Here is a 24051-nt window from a genome sequence, read left to right on the forward strand (position 1 = left end):
GTATTGCCATCGGGTCGATCAAAGCGCGCGAGCCTGCGGTGAACTACCGCCATCTGTCGGTTGTTCGTCGAGGCTTGTTTCAAGGCGCACTGACGAAACGAAAGAGCTTAGCGTGCCCCTGGTAGTAAAATGTCATTCCTAACACGGTATTTTAAGTTTGCGGAGGCAAGACGTTAAGTCGAGCTCAATTAACTTGTAGCCATTTACGCGTATACTTTCCGAAGTTCCTTATATTTAACGAATTTAGTTGATTGCGAAATTCGTTGGCTGAACAAAAAAAAAAAAAAAAGATTCTGAGCTTCAGGAAATTCATGAAAATTACGGTGTCAATACAAGCTCACTATTACGATCAGTACTATGAATTGTAGCTCTCAACACGTTTCTCCATCGTAACTACTTTGCGCCCAAACTTCTGCTACAAACACTCTTTGGGAACGACAGTTTTCAACGTATTTCAGGAAATGAGTATCACAGTTCAATAAGTCAATTGCAACGATTGACTTCGTCGGTCAGGTCACTATGCTCGCCATGCTATTTTGCCCGTTTTCCTATAACAGTGCCGTGGCTGTGCTGTAGCGCCCCATCTGGGTGCTCTAAAAATTGGGTTTTTTTTTTTTTAATTTCGAATGTCGACAAACAGGTCAAGCGCATCACAGTCAGTGTGACCAGACTGAACCTCCAAGTTCTGTCCAAGAAAACTATGAAATAGATAGGGCTGAATCTGCGTCATAATTTCAATTCCTTAAGAAAGAAAAGGATCGAAGCTTATGCTCTCGCGAACACTTTAGCGTAAGAACGTTTTTGTGAATTCAGGTCTAGTTTTTTAACAGGCATATAACTACAGTGATGCAGTGCTCACACTTGTCTGTTAAATATTGTATATTTGCTCCTTCGATTATTCCAACTGTTAGTCTCTTTGCCTTTACCTACGACGCTGCACTTATGAAACTTTGGCGCGTACGCGCATTGGTTCCAACTGAATTCAAATGGAATTGAATTGATTGCTTTTTATTTTCTTGAAAGGTCAAGAAGGAGGCGAGGACTAAAGGCATACGCGCCTGACAGCGGTCTCCACCCCATATACAATTCGGACAACGGAGATCACGCTTAATTTATAACATACTGCTGTTGTGCTACAGCAGTCATATGAAAAAAGGAAGAAGTCATTGTACACACACTTACAGGTTCAGCGCAAACAGCAACAAGCAGTGGTGCGCATGTGTTAAAAATGCATATATATATATATATATATATATATATATATATATATATATATATATATATACAGGTACATACAACAAGCATAATACGAGTATATGTGTTCGTAATGGCCTACAAATATAGATAACACAACGCTCGATGTTTTTCAAGTTCACTGAAGATTAATGATCAGCGACAAAATTGTAATTTTGTCGTGAGCAACAAAGACTTCGTTTTCTTTTTTTAAGTGTGCACGGCGAGCATTTAAAGTTAACACGGCCTTTAGTCTTGTTCATTAAGTGGATACTCTGCTACAAAATTGTTTGTTTCTCATAATTAGTTCTTGTCTGGAGTGCGTAGCTGTAAATGTCGGAAAGAGTACAACATGACAGGGTGCTTGTGATAGCTATGATTGTACAGCTTGTTTTCATGTAAGAATTGCATTAATTTTAGATAGTTGATCTGATCCGCACGCAACATAGGAAATGTTGCGGACAGCGGCGCAGTTTGTAGATCTATTATGCGACCGTTGTAATTTACATGCACTCGGATAATTTTCTTCTGTAGTGTTATAATTCGCGCATAATCAGATTTGGTGGTCGTTCCCCATACTCTTGCTTCATAACGAAGTTTTGAATAAGAAAAGGTGCGTTGTAGAGCTGTATCTTCACAGAAATTTGTACAAAATATCACATTTTATACAAATTTCTACTACCCTTGATAAATCATTGGAAAGGTGTTTTATGTGGCAGTTCCAGGACAGCTCCTCAATAAACCAGGCACCTAAAATCTTTTGTTCATTTCTTCTGTTCAGGAGAATTCCATCAAAGGTGATAGTTATCTATATATACTTGACCTTTTTCAAAGGCTTCAATATAATGTAAGTTGTGTTTCTTGCGTTCAACTGAAGTTTATTCACACTGATCCAGAGATATAACGACGTTAAGTAGTCATTAACCTTCTGTTTCAATGTACATATGTAATTCTATGTAAAAAATGCCTTGGCATTGTTACAGTATCATTTGCATACATTATTACCTCTGGCGAATTAGGAATTTTAAATATATCACTTATGTAGACAAGGAAAAGCAACGGGCCTAATTTTTATCCTTGCGGTACACCTCGTTTAATTTCTAATATTGATGAGGACGTCGTTTCTAGACACACGATTTGTTTCCGCTTAAACAGGTAATTTTGACCAGGCTTTTTGCTATTCCCTTTTTGCTACTCCCCTAATGCCATAGTTCTCTAACTTCTGTAATAATATTTCGTGATCAATGGAGCCGAATGCCTTTCTAAGGTCAAGAAAGAGACCAAGGGTCAGGTTTCTTTGCTCAATGTTTTCAATTATTCTTGCTTTAGTGTAAAGGAGTGCTTAGTCCGTCGATTTATCCTTTTCAGAAACATACTGACTTTTTATAATAGCCTTATGCTTTTGGAAAAATGTAGTCATACTCTCCAAAATGACATCTTCGAATATTTTTGAGAAAATAGGCAGAACGGAAATGGACCGACAGTTTGATATGCCGTTCAGAGCACCACCCTTATAAACGGGAATTACCCATGCAAGCCTTAACTTTTCGGGATATATCCCACCGGTCATAAGTAAGATAAATGATAAACGATAATACTTCAGATATTAATGCGGCAATATATCGGACAGGTTCAGGGCTGATTTTAGCAATTCCGGCAGCCGCTTTACATTTCATTCTCATTAGGAACGTCATTACCGCATGCAGACATGTTGGACGAAGAAAAATCGAGTTCGGTATTTGCTGTGTGTTCGTGTCTAGAACACCATATTCTTCAGACAATTTGTCATTGAATTTTGCTGCATGTATGAAATGCTCATTCAAGGCAATCGCAATATATCCTCACCGCTCACCGGTTCTTCATTCAGGATTATCTCTTTCGGCACTTTACAAACCATATTCCTGCTAGTTATCTCTTTAATGGCATCCCACAGCTTTCGAGGTTCGCTTTCAATTTGGATGAAAATGTGCTCGTAGTACATGCTTTTTGCGATCTTAAGTTTTTTTTTTTTTGTTGTTGTTAAGCTATTTCAGAATTTCTTGAATGCTGCGAGGAGCTTTGGTTCGCGTGTTCTTACAACTTAAATAGGTGGTCAATCCACGGCTTTCGCGTCTCCTTAGGCTTGCTTTTTGCACAACAGACTGGAAACGCAAAGTCATAAGAGGCCCGTATTTTTTTGGAGTAAAACTTTGTAAGCCTTGTCTGCATTTTCTGCATTATAAACATATAGTCCAAGCGTTAGATTGGACTATACTTCTTGGAAGACTATTAATGACGCGTTGTTTATTTTCCTATGAGGCCGCTGAGCATTGTCACTTGTATCCATTAGTTGATTAAGGGTCACAAAAAAAAAAAAGAAACAGAAAAGGTAAGTGATCGCTTATGTCAGCAATAAGTATACCAGCAGTAAGATCATTTGTGTTCAGGTTTGATATGCAAACATCCAGCAATGTTGCACTATTTCCGATTATGCTAATGAGCGCCATTATATGGTTGCTACACCCATATAGGTAGCCAAGATATTGTTCATTTCGACTGCCCAGAATTGAGCAGTGACCATATCAATATTGATTTCGCCCATTAACTGAAATGGCTCATTTCGAAAGCATCCATACTGTGGCAAAGTTTCGATGAATTCACAGGTTTTCTCTTTATTTCCAGGTTGAGGCCGGTACAGTACAGAGATCCGTGAGATTTGGCAGTTTTAAGGTTAAGCATGCCACATTGTCATCGAGAGTTGTAGATGTCTCAGTGCGGTTGTGTTTGATAACATCTGTCACATAAATTACTACGCCGCCAGGTGGCAACGTAGTAATTTTTACCCTGGCGCCCTAATCTGTCAGAAGTATACCCGGAGAAAACTGGTGCTGCTTCGCAATTAAATAACCAAGTCTTTGTGAATAGCACAAGTTCAACGTTTGCATTTGCGTCCTGAAGCAAGACGCCGATATTGTTCACCTTATTGTTGATACTTCTAGTGTTGATATGTATTACTGATAGTACATTCATATCGGCATACTAAGCCTTAAACGTTTCTATACTGCAGTATTTTTAATCTTGTTGTATGTTCATGTAAAGGGGAAAAAACTAAATAAAAAATAAAAATCAGCAAAGAAAGAGGCAGCCAAGCCAACCACCTGAAAATATTCTTACTGGAAGAATTTAGCGTCGTGCGTTGTCGTATATACCTTACGCCCGTCCTTGACCTTTTAGCGCTACTCTGAGTATAAATTCACAAAGCTCGCAAGTGCTCTTTACCACTGGCTGGCCGCCTTCTCTATTAATATGTCCAACATCAGGATAGCCTGGAATTTTTTGACGAAAAATTCTGGCTTAAGAGCTTTTTGTGAGACGGGCCCAGGGAGTCTAAATATACTTACACCCATAATGTATTGCGCATATCTAGAGCGCTATAACGCAAAACTATTCCGTTCTGTTTTTATTCCAATTATCTGGCGTCAAACTTACGTGACCACCGACGCAAACGCGATTGGTGACCCGCAGAGTTGTTTGAACAGCCCATTCCTCGTTTATAGGAGGTGGTCGATCTTTGTTTGGTTTCAAAGCGAATAACATTGCCTACCGTGGCAGGTTTTCCTTATCTAGTTGGATGATGAGAGGCGAGGAGCGCGAAGAAGTGGAGAGGGTTTCGGCGGGGCCAAGCTAGAGCAATGAAAATAAATAACCGCGTCATGCCAGCGTCTCCGAATGGTCCGCTTCCCCTTGCTTCGCTTGAGGCGGCTCGTCGATGATCGCGGCGGCGCGCAACGAGACGTTGAAAATGCCGCCAAAACGGATCCTCAGGGAAGAAGAGTTGGCAGAGCAAAGTAGTATGCCTGCCGAAAAGGCTCAATAACGTTATAATGCCACGGAATGTTTCCGTTATATCAAAAAAATTCTATCTCGCCGGTGGCTCCGAGCAGCAAGCGCCAGAGCAATCGGCGGGCAGCCATCTTTTTTTTTTTTTTTTTTTTCCTTTAGGAACGGGGCAGTCTCCGGCAATCCAAAAAGAAAAATCAGTTATGTTCAGCATATCTTTAGTATGTACAGGTCAGTTTGACGTGGTGAGTTTTAGCGGTTTTTTGAAGTGGGTGCGGCCCGAAAATTTCGGCCAATGGCGGGGGGCAATGGAAACAAAGGTGTACAATCGAAAAGTAATGTTTTTTTTTTTGTTCGGCCTCATCATGCATAATTAGTGTAAACGTTATCTTAAAATGGACAGTTTTCACGGTTTTCGAGACATGGCGTGACATACAGACAAGTGGGCCTGGCCCGAATATTTCTGACCAGTCACGGAGGGCTAATGATGGAAATGAAATTGAAACAAATTAGAACAGCTTTACGTTATAGCGCACCTGCTGAATGGTTTGCAATGGTCGCAATGATGCATGTATAGTGCAATAGGAAACTTCACATGGTTTCAGCGTGATCGGTAATCCGGTTCCGAATGCTGGAACACGGCTTGCCCACACGGGGGGTGCTTATGGCTGGTCATATGCCACCACCACGGATGTAGTCAGCCTGTCCTGTGCGATGGAAATCCGCCGCGTGCTTTTGCGACGAATGCCGGACATAATTATTAAAAATATGAAATTTGAGACAAAATGATAATTTTGCTAACCAACCATTTGCGCGACAGCCACCAATGTAATTATTAATTACAAAATATAATTATTAACTTTATAATACATGGCTCTACTGGACATGTAATTGCATAGTTTAATTATGTCAGCGAGCGCTCGATGCATAACTTTTTGTTAGGAGTTTTGTACCTAGCACCAACTTCGGGGAAACACGGTCTCAAAATTTGTCGAGAGTTGCATTGTGTTCCAGTTGCCAGTTTTCCATACTGCATCTTTCCGCAATGCGGTAGCTTATTATTTGGAGCAGCAATGCGTTTCGCTGCAAATCTTGAGCAGTTCCTTCTCAAAACTGGTGGCAGAGTGTTTATAGCACACAGCTTTACATAAATTCTGCATGTACACCATATCCCCAAAGTCCGTAACCAGATATTTAATTTATGACATTTTGTTATTAAACAAACTTTAGAACTTATGGGGGGTGTAAACACACACACACACACACACACACACACACACACACACACACACACACACACACACACACACACACACACACACACACACACACACACACACACACACACACACACACACACACACACACATATATATATATATATATATATATATATATTGTAAGAGACGAGAAAAGACACAACACCCGTTCCTTGGGTCTCTTCCATCCAGCCTCCGAGTCATGTGCCCACTCTTCATTACAATTTATATATATATATATATATATATATATATATATATAATCGTAATGCAAATTGTCGCGCAAATACTGACATTCATTGCTTCGATGCAGCTCGGTCAGTATATATTATTTTGTCCCGAATCTATTATTATCTCATATAATATTCTTAATCTGAGACAGCTGTTGCAAAAACAAGTGGTATACCTCAGCTCTCACGACTGAGTAAGAACATTAAGATAAACTTTGTTTTGCAGCAATGGTAAGCGATGTTATTATGTTGTGTGCCTCAATTACAAATGTAACCTGACAATTTAATTCACATTAGAAATTGCAGGTCTTCAACTTCAATACCTAAGGTATGTTGTTTTTGTTGTTGTTGTCCTTGTTCTTCTTCTTGTTATTCTTATTATCCTTCTTATTATTTACGTTTGTTGCTGCTACGAAGCTACGTTGTTGTTAAATTAGGGAACTGAACGTTTCGAATGGTGCTGTTTTTCGAAATGATAGTGAGGCAATAATTTGAACTATAAGTTTGTCAAACATGAACCACTGCTAATTTAAAAATGTCTTTCCACGTGCAACAACCTTGATTCAAATGATAGCAGTCTATATACCCGCCGTGGCGGCGTAGTAGCTTTGGCGTTGCGCTGCTAAGCCCAAAGGCGCGGGATCAAATTCTGGCCCCGGCGGTCGCATTTAGAGGGGGGAGAACATTTGAAGCTATCTAAGTAAGCTCGAAAGGGAACAACATTCAAAGGATTGACTCTTCGTGTTACACGCGCCGAGGAGCTAACAAATGTCACAGGTACGTCGACAATAACAGAAGCATGTACAATTTTGTGCAACATTATAATCCTTCCACACGTTCGTCTATGTGCCAACGGCTCAAGCGATAGCAGGCCAGCATGCAGAGAAGGGGAGAAATTGCGACGTATTGATTACAAATAAATCTGACAGCTTTCTTCTGCACAGCCTCAAGCTTTGATACATCAGATACGCAGTGAGGTGGCCAGACAACAGATGCATATTCTAGAGTGGGCCTCACGAGGGATTTGTAAGCTGCTAGTTTGCATTCCTTGGTTGCTGTTTTTGGTGTTTGATTTAAATATCCAAGTCGATTTAGTGCCCTGAAACAAATGAAGTCGAGGTGTTTGTGCCATTTTAAGTTGGAAGAAAACGTTACTGCAAGATAATTGAACTCGGTGACATAAGTCAAAATCTTCTCATCATTAATGTAGGCGAATTTCAAGAGTTCCTTTTTGTTCGAAAAGGTCATACATGACGTTTTATCGAAGTTATTTTCCATTTGCCAGGTCTTGCTCCAGTTGCAGAATGCATTGAACGTGTTATTCAGCATCTCCTGGTAAGAGTACAAGACACAGTCGTCTGCATACACACGGACCTTGACAGCAGTGTTATTAACAACGCTCTCGACATCATTAATGTAAATAATGAATAAAGGTGGTCCTAACACGGAGCCCTGTGGTACGCCGGAGGAAATACCGACTGAAGATGAATGCCCCTGATTAAATGAGACAAACTGGGACCGCAGATGCAAGTAGTCTCTTATCCAGCCAAGCAAGTGAAAACTCGACACACGACACTATGAGCTTTTTGAAGATCTGACTAAAATTTGTTCTGGTGATTACTGCCCACGCATTTGCAACAGGTAGACTCATTTGTGCGGCTCGTCTCGAAGTCGTGCACTATAAACCCAAGAAACATGAGGTTCCAAAATGGCGGTCGTAATCTTCAACCACCAGCCTCCCTGCATGCTTTTCCCGATCGCAAATATTTTACATATCTCCTCCCATGAATGACGTTTTTAGTACGGCCCATTCAATCGTCACCCGCTGATCCTTCCGTGATCCTTCCATTTCACTATAGGTGTCCTTGGTGCGCAGCAGGATTAGCGGTGGAAGTTCATCGAGCCCTTTTAGTTATCGTGCCTCGTTGGCTCACACGGCCATAACTTTCGCCACACAGCACGGATTTGCTGAGACGGGCACATCAACAAAAGTGATCCATGGGGTCAGATGGCGAAACGCGTCAGTCGGATGAGCGCACCGTGTCTGTGTATACGAGTCACTCCAGGGCGCTCCAGCTACCTTTCACGAGGTCCCCCCTTTAAATACAACAACACACTTCTGCAGATTGACCCGTCAGGTCCGGCTATACTTTTTCGGACACGGACAACCTCATTTCTCTGAGTGCTGAACAACGGAGCGGTATACGGACTTTGAGCACGTGGCGTGACTTTGTGATTACTCCTGCTCTATACGGGAGCAGCGACAAAAGTTGGCAGAGCTTGAATGCTCGAAGGTATGGTGGACTCGCGTACGGGGCTCACTGACGGCTCGCTCTAGGCACGCCCACTCTACATGTGGGGCCGTAATCTTTCATCTGCGGTGGGCGCTGGCCAAGAAAAAACACACACACGCCGGTCCATGCACGATGCAGACTTTTGCTCTTGGGCCCACTGTATGCAGGGAGCTCGTGAGAACGTGAAGTTTGTTGCCGACGGCAACGACAGGTCTGTCGAGCAGGCCTCGCCCGGTGAACTTCATAAAAACATGGGACGCGAGAAACTATTGATATAGATTGATTCGAAGGATTTAACGAACAGCACTAGATCTATGAGAGACACCGTAGTAGATTGCTCCGGAATAATTTTTACCACCTGGGGTTGTTTAACGTGCGCCTAAATCTAAGCACACTAGTGTTTCTTGCGCTTCACGACAATCGAGATGCGGCCGCCGTGGTCGATAATCAAACCTACGACATCGTGCTCAGCAGCAGAACGCCACAGCCCTTGTGCCACCGCGAGTGGGTTATGAGAACCTGTGAACTTGAGTTGCCTTCATCGCACAAACTGCATTCTTATATCAAATGCTGCATGCAGAACGACGTGTGTAGTGGTGGGCTCCAGGGTTATATTAGGTGAAAGAATAAACAGTAAGGATGATAGTAATAATATCGCACTCTTTCGTTCGTTGGATTGATTTTTACAGCGAAGCTGTTTAAGGCTAGGTTCTAGCGGATCGCGTGCGCGGACGTAACGACGCGTAGAACAACAATTTTCGGCGGTGGATATATATCGGTTTATGTATAAAGTGCCTTAGAACAGGTGTCAAAACGGATGTTAGCTTAAAGAATATGAGGTAATTTTAAAGTGATGCACAACAATATCATCAAAAATAAGATTGCTGAAATTAATTTGGGCAATCTTCTTTTTGATGATATTGGTTAATAGATATGCAGACTATATTAAAAATTACCTTGAACAAGGACTGAGGCTTTTCAAGTTAGTTTTTCTTACTTTTTTTCAATTTATTGTTTAGATGAACAAACATTCTTGATTTCCAGCGCTAGCAAGAACGCTCACATGACGAAAGAACGCTATAGACTTCTTGACTTCAGCTGTGTGTAGCGGATAACAGTAAGCGAAAAGACTTTTGTATATATACAGTTTGTATATATTTTATAGTCAAAAGGACAAGCATATAAGGATGCAAAGTAAGAATAATAAAACCCTTTATTCCTTGTCTGTCTTTGGCGCAGGGTCTTTTCTGCGCATTCGGATTATAATGACGCAGCAGCTTGTACTGTTATGATGCGCTAAGAACAGGTTCATTGTGCTCTTGAGTAGAAATTGTGGTATTCAAGTGAGACAGTTGTAAGGTTTCTCTAGTTGTAAATGGAGGTAAACACGTCTAAAACTGATTCAAAATTCTTATTGCCTGCAGAAATTTGAAAGAGTTTTCTACCGGAACTAAAAGTTAATCTTCCTATAGTAATCTATAGACATTGTATAATCTGTCTAAAGAAAAGTAAAATTTGTTGCTGATCGCTGAAGCTCAGCGCAGCTCAGCTGCCGTTCAATCGCTGGAGCTCATGCAGTCCAGTTGATTTCCCTCCACGGTAGGAAGACCACTTGGGAACACTGAGTGTTGATGGCGCCGCCTGTGCCGCAAAATATTAATTGACTGAAGTTCGTGTTCTAAGCTCGCGGTAGTTTTCTGTCTAAAATCCTCTTGTACAGCTTCACAGCAAGTGCAGGTGTTATAGGTTATAGCAACACGTTTACGGTGCTCGAGGCAGGAGGTGCCCCATAATCCCCCCCCCCCCTATTTTTTTTCTTCTCGTTGGCCCCCGCCCCTCATCAAGCACTATATATTTTTTTGTGTTTATAACGTCTCAACCTTTACATCTATTTTTTCTCTCCTTGGCGCTCTTCGACCAGATTCTACGTTCTCTGTAACATAGTATATAGAAGAGCCACTGAGGTACCGCGGTAAGTCTTTGTTGACAACGTTTATGTTAGTTCGTCGGCATATTTAAATTATAACCTAACAGCCACTAAAGAGTGCGCGTGAGCTGAGCTTTATTAATCTCCGTCTTTCTCTCCCTCTCTTTAGCGCGCTTCAACCCATCGAGTTTAGTCGCAGTAGTCAAGGCGTATGCCTTGGCTACTGCGGCAAGCCGCATGATAAACGCGGTTTTGCTATCGTTAAAGAAATAATAAAGAAGTGTATGCGCCCTGGAGGATGCAGACGAAAGAGCGTACAACCAGACCGCTCTTTCGTCTGAATCCTCCGTGTGCTGCCCCTCTCGTCCCCGCTCTCCGTATGCGGTCCAATAGTTTTGAGAATGAGAATTTGTACAAACTCCAGCACTCTTGCGATAAGCCTGTTCATCAGTTTCGTATACATATGCTTTATTCGATTCAAAGCAGTTTCTCTCAGACGAGGACAGTAGCTCATAATATTAATTTATATATGTAAGAGAAAGCGTGTATACATGTATAGACAAATGTATGCCTATGCTATGTTTCTGACAAGCAAAGAAAAAAAAAAACAGCTGTCAATATTAAAATAAAATTCCTTAGTTTGACATCGCATCGGTACGTCGACTTTTGTAGAGTAAAAACAATAAATAAATAATACATCCGAGCCTACTATAGGAGACATTGCAGCAGCACGCAATCATTGCTCTGCTAAAAATTCGAAAAGTTCAAGTGGCACGAGCGAATAAAATCATGGCGCATAAATTCAAAAGAACGTAAAACCTTGACATTATATATTTCGCAATCACAAATTAAATGAAAAAGAATGTCGTGTTAAGTAACAATGACGTCAAAGAATACTCTTCACGCCAAGTCATGTCAAAGGTTCATTAGGCGCGCCCATAAAAGCAAACAAACAAAAAAGTAATACATAGAGCCATACGTGCACGAACGGCGAAGAGAATTCCGGATTGGGGATACATATTCTTTTCGTTGCCCTCCAGACAACACACTGATTATGATTCGCAATATCGCTGGCGTCGGTTTCCTAATTCATCTTTAATCCTGCCCGTCGTACGTACACGTCCACCAGTGGCAGGGTGGAGTTCGTGCGGAGGGCGTCAACCCTCGGTGCCTGACACCAACGCGGTTTGCGGGCGAACGAAACATTTTCCCGAGCAAAAGTCATTAGCACTAATGATCGAATCGCTCTCTTCGGACCAGCCCAGCTATAAGGGGGGGAGCGCGCTGCAGGACGCATGCGCGACTCATTAACATTCTCACGTGATTCGGTTGCCGCAGCGCGCGCGCGTCACTCGGTGCTGATGGCGTGCCAAGCGATGTGGCGCCGCGCCATGCGCGATGCCTCTCCTCGTGCATTGTTCATGCAGGCAAGCAAGCAAGTGCGAGCACGGACGGCGCGAGCCGTGAACGCGGCACCGGCACGACTCCCGCTCACTTCTCCTCAACTTTCTCCTTCGAGCTGCCTCGACTTTCATTAAATAAGCCATCATTATAATCCGTGAGGTTCGCGCTGGTTGCACTGGCTAATAAAAAAAACAAAAAAACAATACCAGTTTTTTGCGTCTGCTGAAAGGCTTGAGTTAAAAACTCTCAACTCTGGTGGCGGAGGAATAACTGACGTTTTATATATCGCTCGCTTTCGCGAGTCCAAACCACAGTGACAACGGGAATTATTTTGCTTCAGTTTAGCTGCTTGAACATATTTAAATTTATATTTTCGAACGCTCATGTTCTCCACAGAGAAGCAAGTTCACTCTTTTTATGCACGAACGGAGTAGAGAGAGAAACAAAAAATAAGAGATGAAAGGTAGAGAGGTTAACCTTGGCTAGTTGGTTACTCTGCACGGGGGGAAATAAAGAAAGCGGTAAGTAGAAAAGAAGTATGGAAGAATATGACAACGAATACAGTCCTTCATGCCGTCCCGATGCTTTAATCAACACACACACACGCACACGCGCACACACGCACGCGCACAAACACGCACACGCGCACACACGCACGCGCACAAACACGCACACGCGCACACACGCACGCGCGCACACACACACACACACACACACACACACACACACACACACACACACACACACACACACACGCGCGCGCACGCACACACACACACACACACACACACACACACACACACACACACACACACACACACGCGCACGCACGCACGCACGCACGCACGCACACACACACACACACACACACACACACACACACACACACACGCACGCACGCACGCACGCACGCGTTATTTCAGATCGAGTTAAGCTGATCGATGTAGGCTGGGACCAACGGTCCAAAAATTCTGTTTCCCGTAAGGCGACGATTGTTATTATTATTTTTTTCACTGAAACGGGGACAAAAGGTGGGTAATTGCCTCTTTGCACCCACGAACTTCGCATTCGGGACTTCTGCCTATTCCGACGAGGAAGGAGTAGGCATTTGTGAACGCTACTCCAAGCCATAGACGGCAAATGAGGGTTACGTAACGCCGTGTATAAGCCGTGCGGAAAGCGGGGCTTTAGCCGGAGATCTAGGGAACAAAGGCGTTGGTTTGTAAAATCCGCCAAATTTATTTGGGACAATGTAAGCGTAAACTCGAGCGCAAAAGCGCGAAGCTTTCTCACAAACAGAGTAAGTGTGCACCACACGGGATTACCACAACTTTGGAAAATGACATTAAGCGCAGGGACGAACATTTACTTCCGCATAAAGGAGCTGCCAGCACTACAGTGCATTTTAGAGTGCATAATGAGATGCAAAGGAGTGCCGGCGAATCCATTTGCGTAAGCGCTTGCCTCGTATTTAACTACATTTTCGAGAGCACTCCTGCCCCACAGAAGCGAGCTGGCTCTTGTGATGGACTATGTTCCGCTACTTCTCCCAAAATGCAATGAACACAATCTATCCGGGAGTATATGATGATATAGGACAGTTTACTCCCTGAAATACATGCAGTTTCCAGCACATTTTTTTCTCCGCCCTAATTCGAAACCTCTATTATGTTTATGGTTGCAGAGAGCATTGAAGATTCCGTGTATGTTTATTGAGAGCAGAGGCGATCTTATAACTTTTCGAGGCCAATGATTAATATGAGAGAGATGCGAAGATTAAGTATAAGGGTAACATAATTTCATTTCAAATACGCCTTGAACAGGAAACAGTCTGACAATGACATCTTAGCATGCTTCAGGTTGCCATTTAGATTTGGCCATCGAAAGAGCAGCGAGCTCACTGATAAAATTTTGGGGGAAATAAATAACCAAAGCCCCTGTTTCTGTCGCATTGTTCAGTGGGCAGAAGTTTATACTATCAGTAAGATAAAGGAGTGTTTGCAACTTTTTCTTGCTAAGTACACCCAAATTCTCGCCAGCTACTTGGCACGAAAAATAGCGAAAGAATGTCTGGGCGCATATTTCAGCGAAGTCATGAGACAGTCTGCAGACAATAACAAGGGCTTAATTCTGCAGACCACCTGTGGACCTTAAGCCCTTGCATCCTTTTTCGCCTATTGGCAATTGACTTCTAGAAAACGACCAGTTCAGCAGTCTTCGCACCGTAGTAGACCGAAGAAAATCACCTTTTATCTGTAGACAGTATGTAGAATTTTTAAGGAAAATAGAAAAGTCGACAAGAAGGAAAAGTTGACTACTTTAAACTATCGAAATTAATTTTAGTAATTTGCCTAGTGTATATAGTCTTTATCAAGCATCATTCATAGAGCAGAAAAAAAACGATGCTGTTCGTTCTACCTGTAACACACATGCATAAACAAAGCGTACGCACAAAATATGAATAACGATTCTGGATGCTACCGACTTCCAATAATCAGTGCTCTGATTCAGTACTGTCGCAGACAGCGTTCTCCTGCAGCGGGAAATCTCGCCGCCAGGTTACGCTGGCAGGCGAGTTGGTTTGACATGATTGTACGTATGTTACAGATGGCGTGCGAACAACGGACTACGAACAACTATGATCGCCTGTTTCTGTTCACGTATTATTTATTAATTCAACGCGCGCAAACCGAGATGAACGCGTTTTTCAGAGGACGTTGGCTACTCCGTGTAACATAAACGAAATGCCGACGAAGCTGCTAGGAAAGCACATGAAGGAGCAGTCCTTGCTTCAGTACCTTTATCGAGGACTGACGCAGCCCAACACTTAAGCAATCTAGCGCACCGTATGACATTGGAGAAGTGGCACACACCTGAATTCACCCAGCATCGGTTGCATTCTTTCGACCCATCTATGCAACTGCGGCTGTTACCTGGCACTTCCGCGAAGTGAGGAAACAATGCTGTGCCGCTTACGCTTGGGCGTTGCATTCACCAATGCTTACACGTGTTTGATTGGAATGGCTGCTAGCGCCGAGTGTAATGCCTGCGGTGTCGATGAAACTATAGAACACCTACTGTGTTACTGCCCATCTTTCGAAAGCGAAACACATGACTTCTGCACAGCTCTAAATCAGTTGGATAGAAAACCGTTCACCTTGAACAAGATCTTGGCACTATAGCCTCGCATATCGCAGCTACAAAGGGCCACAAAAGCGCTGCTGCGGTTTTTAAACCTACAGGATTGAGTGACCGTCTATTATTCGGACTGAGTCACTGTCAGTGACATAGAATAGAAAACTGTTACCACGTCAACGATATCCACAGTGGACTTCCTGTTCTCCTAATCTTTCCCTCCCCTTTTCCCTTCCCCCAGTGTAAGGTAGCCAACCGGGCTCAGTCCTGGTCAACCTTCCTGCCTTTCATTTATAATTTTTTGTGTCTCTTTCGGAAAATAATGACAGTTCGCTTAGGCTGTTCATACGGAACTCATATTTCGGTACATGTAACGCACAGAGCTGGCTCGATTAAGAGAGTTGAAATTCAACTTGCGCAGGCACACAATAAGTATCTCAAGAAATTTATGGGCTTCAGCCTGGATGGAGAAGAGATTAATAATCAGCAGACAATGGTCACACATATATATTCGTCGTTTGCCTGACCACCACTTTTCGAATGAAAGCAAATACATAAAAGACAATTTCATTGAACCAGTAGGTTCCACAGTGTAATGCGATAAAAAGGCGAGGTATAGCACAAGCTCCTCGCGAGAATTAGTAGTACTCAGATTCATGTCATGGAATATGCAGAAGATGTCAATGACCACCCAAATTTGATAGAACGCCATTTTTAGCAAAATATGGGGTAAGGATGAAACAATAAATATTGAGGGGTACTTCAGAAAAAAAGATGTTGGCAGCTTGTGCATCAGGGCACACACGGCGCCGTGTGTGCCCTTTGTGCCCTCTTGTGTCCAGTCTCTTTAGCGCTAGAGGAAATCAGACCAAGAAGCCATACCAACAAGCCCACATTAATGGGCACATTATCACTTACGAAAACACCCATCGATTCTTCAGTGTAATAATCGACCATAAAGCTTGCGTGGAGCTCTCATTGCGCGTATCTGAAAAGAGAATGTCGTTGATTGCTCATGCATTTTACTGAGAATCATGTGCGGGAAAACAGGGGGAATATCTGTACGTTCCGTGCTTCAGTTATACAGAGCTCTATTTCTAGTGTTTCTACGCTACAGCCTTCCAGTGCTGTCCAATACATGCTCATTGGAGAGTCTTCAGGGCCAATCATTGCGCACGTATTTAAACTGTATCACTGTGCTTCAACATCTGCAACAATCGGGCTCACCAAAGATCATCTGATCCAAACATACGTCATTGTGGATTGCCTCAGGGCAATCCACAATGTTTTGGCAGGAGGACCCACATGGTCCTCCTGCCCTCGCAGAGACCTTGTGCCATATTTTCGTAAGTTATAGTGACCCGTCAAGGCTATCTTCCATCGGGATGCACACAAGCAGCAAGGCATTCATTTCCCTTGAGGTGTTTCCAACAGGCTCAGGTACGCCTAAATATTCCGGGTGCAGCGAAGAAGGCCAATCACCTAAAGGATGGCATTGAAACGAATGACGCTACTATTATTGATTGACACATATGGGGACCGGATACACATCTATACTGATGGGTCGGTCTCATCTACCAGCTCTATCAGTGCTGTTGTCATTTGACCATTTTCCGAAATGAAGATCCTTGGACCATGGCCGTACGCGTCGATGGCACAGAAAGCGACGAAAGCGTTGTTGCAGTAGCTGAAGTCGACAGGTCTTGGTGACCGTTTGCAGACTTGGTGCGTACCTTCAAATGTGCATGCAACTTTGCTCTCTCTATCTCCTCTCTCTCTTTTCATCCCTATATTCCCTTCCCCCAGTGCAGGATAGTAAACCAGACGTGCGTCTGGTTAACCTCCCTGCCTTTCCTTTCTTTTATTTTTTTCTCTCTCTCTATCCCCTACTCCTTCCCCCCGTGCAGGGTAGCCAACCGGAACTACCTCTGGTTAACCTCCCTGACTTTCTATGCATCATTTCTCTCTCTCTGGATACTCTATGTACAATCACATTCAAACTATTACATATGGCAACATCAACGGCGGCAGAGATTATTGCCCTTCGTGCTGCTGTGAAATAACTTCTGCAAGAGAAACCTCGTAAATGTGTCACATTTTGCGACTCTAGAACAGCACTTCAGAGTTTGCAGTCTGCCCTATATCACAGGACTAATTAACGGCTGGTATATGAGATATGAGAGGACCACCACGAGCTCTCGATAAAGGGCACGAACTTATATTTCACTTGCTGCCTAGACACACCGTCATTGCTTTTCTGTAACACTACTTCGTGCAGTATATTGTAGAAAATGGGGTGGCAGGGACACTGTGGCTGAGATGTATGTAGGCATGAGTGACACATTATGCCGCCACCGCCACCACCACCACCACGAGCTCTCGGTAAAAGGAACGAAATTATATTTCACTGGCTGCCTAGACACACCGGCATTGCTTTTCTGTAAAACTACTTCGTGCAGTATATTGTAGAAAATGGGGTGGCAAATGAGGACACTGTGGCTGAGATGTATGTATGTATGTATGTATGTATGTATGTATGTATGTATGTATGTATGTATGTATGTATGTATGTATGTATGTATGTATGTATGTATGTATGTATGTATGTATGTATGTATGTATGTATGTATGTATGTATGTATGTATGTATGCATGCATGCATGCATGTATGTATGTATGTATGTATGTATGTATGTATGTATGTATGTATGTATGTATGTATGTATGTTCCACTAACGTACATGCTCTTGCGAATCGGTCGGCACTCTAGACACATGTTGACAATTGTATCTGCAGAACTAGTGTATCTGAGTAAAGCTCACGTACACTACGTAATTTGGTGAAGCTTCGCATTTCCTGCGGTGCGTATTGTGCGTTGCAGCGACATATAACATGCCTTTGGCAAATGACGGTTTTTACCTCCGATATTTTGACACACACTTCTGCCTCTTTTCCTGCCTTTTTTTATTTTTCAATTTAGTTTTTGCTATTTTTCGGACGAGGCATATGATACACGGACATATGTAGTCTACAGACTACATGACCCGAACCAGTTCAAGCGCTAACTAAAACCAGCTATAGCAAATAAAATTTCGCATGGGTAGGCATCTCGGAGGCACATATGACGCAAGAACTTTCAGACAAGCAGCTCAATGAAGCCCGCAAACACTTAAGTATAACAGGTTAACGCAAGTAAAAATGCCAAATGAAGATTACAGTAAGAGTGGGCGTACGAGAAAGCAGTTGAAGAGTTCATGTGTTAGCCCAGTCACGGTGGTCGAGTGGCAATGGCGTAGCGCTGCTGAGCATGATGTCGTGGGCTCGATTCCCGACTGCGGCGGCCGCATTTTGATGAATGTTGAATCCAAAATCACTATTGTTCCAAGCTTTGGGCGCAAATTAAATAACCCTGGGTGGTCAAAATAATCTGGAGCGCTAAATTTCATACGACTGCACGTTGTTACCTCCACTTAAATCATTACATGTAGAGCTGCGACAGCATCCGGAGGGCGCGTTAGATAGAGAGAACAAAATAATAAAGCCCGCCAACCACCCTTAATACTTCCCTTCTCTCCACAATTATAGCTATCCACCTAACGTTCTCCAAGGAGATACAAATAAGAAGAAAAAAAGCGAATCACGAGAGAGAAAGGACGGAGAGAAACATGGGTAATTACGCTAGCCTCTTGCAGTAACCACACATTCGTTCGCAGGGAAATCCGGCCATTTTTGCCGACAGAGATTAACATCGCATTTCGCTACGGACCAAGCGTAATTGAGAAAGAGACAAAGTGCGAAACATGTTCTCTGCCGTTTATTTTCTGCGTGGCAACGCAGTTGAGGCGCATGCCTAGAAGAGCCTCCCCATCATTATTCGCGAATTTCAGCCACTGTCTCCAAGCCACTGCCTCGGCGGCAAGGAGGACAGAGCTATATGGTAAGTAAGCGCTGTGCATTAAAGCGGCGTCTACTGAGTAAAGCAACCGCCAACGAAAACAAGAAACAAAATCTTACACTTGTACGCTTAGGCGCACGCATCATTGTTCGCGCGCATTCCATGAAGACGACCGTGTCTCGCGACCCAATGTCTCCTCCTCGCGAACCGGAGAGACAGCCATGGTCATCGCACCATGGAAGGCTCCGCCGGCCACTCAGCCTGCATGGTCGGAGAAGACACTCGCTTAATTTATTTCTTTTTTCCCCGCGCATAGCGAGTCGCTTATTTCGGAGTCGTTCGCTCCGGCCAGTGCAGACACAAGTGCCCCGCTCGCACTGCCTTCGGCTCGTCCATCGGTGGCCGGGAAAAAGCATCCTACGGTCCAGTCCCACCTTTAATTACCAGCTTATCTCGCAGAGGAACATCGGGCGCATAAAGAGCGCTGCGATGGTTGCCACTTAATGCTCTCTCTCTTTCTCTCTCACTCCATCTTTCTTTCTTTCTTTTGGCCAGCCTGCTCACAAGAGCACTCCGCGCGGCTCAAGCAGGACCGGTAATTAACAGGTCCGCAGAAGAAGAAGAAGCAACAGCAGCAGCAGCCGAGAAACGACGACATTCCTATAGGAGCAGGCAGCGCGAGCAGAGGCGGTAGCATTGGCGCTGCGTATAGTTCTCTGTACACGGCCGCCGTCGTCCGGCCGGCCGTGCACATACGTGTAGGTCTCCGAGTTAAGACAACACTCGGCAACCGGAGAGAGAACGCGCGTTGCTGCTCGTGTGTTTCTTTTGTTCCGCGGCGACGCCCCGCCCCTTTTCTCGAGAAAGATTAATTGTTGAGCGCCGCTCGAGCGAAGGCGGCGCGGGAACCGTGAAACACAAGAGCGGGCCGTGCCCCATGTGTGTGTATATACATTGGCGTGCACTACTGCCTCCATCGCCGCCAAGTGTCCGTCCGTGCTGTTGAACTGTCGCTCGTTTCCTCCAGTTTCCGACGCGGCCGTGTAGTGTAGACGTGCGTATCATAATGCCACATTAGAGTACTGCACGGGCCGATTTTTTCAGCCCGGGCCCGGCCCGGGCCCGTTTTTACGTTGGGCTGCCCGCCCGAGCCCGACCAAAAGTTTTATGGCGAGACCCGGGCCCGGCCCGGGCTCGGAAATATTCTACGTTACCCGCCCGGCCCGGCCCGCCACCCCTTTACCTTAGGCCCGAGCCCGGCCCGAGCCCGGCTCGAAACCAGCCCGAACCCGGCCCGAGACCGAAAAAAACATGTTTTTCAGAGTCGAGACGCGCGAGGATAACTCAATGCACGTTACATGCACACCACCAGAAAGTCCGAGCCCGGCCCGGGCCCGGCTCACAAAGCACATGCCGTGCCCGAGCACGGCCCTAGCCCGCGAAAAAACTGCCCTCCCCGACCGGCCCTTCATACCGACCCTTCATACCTCCCGTTGCGGTCGTTGTCGCCTCAGGAAGGTGACGATATATGGGGCCCGTGCCCAAATTTTACGGCTGGTACGGTGCACTCATGTAAGCTCATGTGCGGGGCTAATGTTCCTGCTTCTTGGAGGGGTATGTTGCATATATAGGTCATTGTCGTGTACTCGAGTTAAAGTTCATGTTGAATCCTGAAACGTAATAGCACTGCACACAGTCTACGCGTCACCGCATGGTCTGAAGATTTTTCGCCTCCTTCTTACCCAGACGCAGCTCTGCTACACGATGCGGCTATATAAACCATTGGATGGCTAAACTGCGGCAATTCCTGCGTTCCTTGCGGCTTGCAGCCGCCTTTTCTGTCAAGCAGTCCCTGGCGTCCACTCCGGTCTAAACATAAGTAGTGTTGTGCTAGCTCTTTCCGAACGGGCTATAGTTTCTGCTGACAATTTCCGAATACAATGGCAATAAGTACACCTACCCTGTTTTAACTGTAACATGCATGCAAGGTGATTGACACATAAAGAGGGAACATGCAAGCACCGACTTGTCACTCAGTTTATTTTGGAACAATATCATGCATAGATACACCAGTTGGCTATAATGGGCATGTGCAGATCAGAGCTCAATCGTTGAACGTGTTTTTCGTCTTTTGTGCCCGTTGCAGTTCAACAGATACTACAAGTACAATTGAATACCAACTAGCTTTCAGTTCTACGGCAAGTGCACCGCTGTCCAGCTCTAGGAGAACTTGAGCCACTTACGTTCGTTGATGTCGGTAGCATCACGTAAGGGGCGCACATGTTTCAATATTGGCGTCTCTCGGTAGCTACATAAGCTCTCAAACGCCGAGGCGATGCAATACGGTATTGTGGGCGGAGCTTGTATTATGCCGGAGCTTGTATAACTTATGCCATCTGCTGTTCTCGGAAAATACGTATACGAGTTCTTAGCAGGGAGGACAAGTACAGCCAAACGCCAATATGTGACGTTAAGGTCCGAAATTTCCGTGATTTGGTGCCGCTCATGGAACAACATGGTGAGATCTTTAGTATGCATTGAATATATCTGTCCGGCGGCCCCTCATATAGACTAACTACGGCTTATATATAACTTGAGACCCGCTTCCTGACGTACGCCGGTTTAGCCACCGATGAATGCTTTGCACTCCAAACCGACTCGAACTGGGTCATAATCAACAAAACCATAAGGCAAATTGAACGTGTCGATTTCTTTGCTTTCTCTTTAATTGTTGAAGCAGTTTAAGTTAGCATCGCGCAGCTTGATCAGCCTGTTCAACCAGCTAATCGATCAATAAAGAAAGAGAGAAAGAAAGAGTTAACGGATACCGGTGCAAGAAAACCCAGAGGTTTGCAGCGTGTGGACACGCTATTTGCAGCACAGGCTTCCAAAGAGAGGCTGTATTTGTAACAACTACTTCCATTTTCTATTATTTTTACCTTTCGTCATTGGCTCGCACGAAGGCATACGATGTCGGCACCACTGTTGCCAAGACAGGCCACTCGTATGGACAAAAAAGAGATGATTAAAGCTCGACTAAAAGGAAGCTTACGAAGCCTACCGTCGACTCACATCATTCACGATTCATTGCTTATTATCTGTCGCGTTGACTGGCCAATCCAGGTGATCCCGGTGGCATGGCGGTGGACGATCCAATCACGAATGACTCGCCCCCCCCCCCACCCCCCACCCCCCCACCCCCCCAGAAAAAGAAGAAATGTTTGGGAAACTAGAGCGCTGGACCAAAGAACCACGAAGAGGACACACATCTAAACGCTCACTCACAACAGAATTTTTACTAAACCCAAGGAAAAATATTTACACAGACACACTGCAAATAGCAATCAACATTTCTGTTATGTTTTGCGTGTACTTTCCATCATCGGTGTAAGTATTCACTGTATGTAGCTTGCTTATCATGCGTGCTTGAGTGTTTTGGGTACGGGGAAAGGGGACTGACACTTAGACGTTCGTGCCTTTTTATCAGCCTCTTAGACAGACTTTCTTTGTATTTTCTGTCAAATAAAATGAATATTCATTGCTCACACATGTCCATGAATTTTGGACATTGCCCCTTCGGCCATCTGTCGAACGTCACCGCAATGCAGCAGCGGAGCTCGAAGGGCAGTAGTTTAAAAAAATATATGTATACTTCAAAAGATCGACCGAATTTCAAAAACTTTCAGTTAGTAACGTCAAGAAAGTGCTCCCTAATAAAAACGCATTTACGGAACTTATCCGTAACTTTTCAGCTGTGTTATAGCAGTGTTTTACACGTGATCAATACGCTGCTATAATGAAGCGGGGAAGTTACGACTAAGTGCCGTAATTGCTTTTGACGATTTGCTAACTCAAAGTTTTTGAAATTCGGCAGATCTATTGAAATATTACGTTTTTAAGAATGCCGCCCATGAAGTTACACTGATGCGTTGTAGTGAAGTTCGACAGATGGCCGAAGGGGTAATGTCCAAATTTTCTGGACATGATACGCAAGCTAAAACAAACAACAAAGACGCGTGTCCAACAATGATGATCCATGTAGTTGAACTCTTTATCCTGAAGTGACAAGACCGGTTAGCTCACGCGTAGAACGGCATTTGATTTGTCTGCGAGGTTTCTCGCGTGGTCCAGGAACAAAATGGCTGTACGTTCGAATAATGAGTGGCACTGGCATGATTTGCCATGGGATGCAAGATTAGATAATGACCGGCTATTTAGTGAGTTTGGGTGTTTCCTGAGACATACGACGAAACGGCGGGTTTCTCCAATGCACTAATGCCCGCAGGACAGACGAATTTGATACGCGACTCCCGAAATGCACGCGCCGAGATGCTTTACACACTTGTGGCGGCATATCCCGCTGCCTTCTGAGGTGACCTCTGCCCTTCTATGCAAAATGGCAGAAACCTGGCTGAGTTTGTGGAGCGCAGAAAATATACCATGACCATACTAACGCTTGCCCGTATTTTTAAGCCCATTGGACTTACTATACGTAAGTAGGGGACAACTGCAGAATTTATGTTTCCCACAGTTCGCACTGAAGGACGTTGCCCGTCTTTTTCTATCTTTATCATCCGTACGAACCTCTCACAAACTGGTGCGATGAAGTGCATGGGATATCCAGCGGCTTTTAAGAGATAAACCTGGCACTTACAGCCTCGTTTCTTCTAGAAGTCTGAATACTCAGCGCTATATAACACAAGGGACAAAGAAAGAAACGCATGACGTGAGCTTTGACACGACACAGCGCTTGTATCGTGCACTTTTTTCTTCGTCCCTTGTCTTAGCGCTGAGTTTTCTAAGCAAGTATGAATCCAATGCAACTAGCCTAATCTGCGCCTAAGTGGCATTGTGC

The sequence above is a fragment of the Dermacentor silvarum genome, chromosome 4 (genome assembly GCF_013339745.2).
Source record: "Dermacentor silvarum isolate Dsil-2018 chromosome 4, BIME_Dsil_1.4, whole genome shotgun sequence".
Lineage (NCBI taxonomy): Eukaryota > Metazoa > Arthropoda > Arachnida > Ixodida > Ixodidae > Dermacentor > Dermacentor silvarum.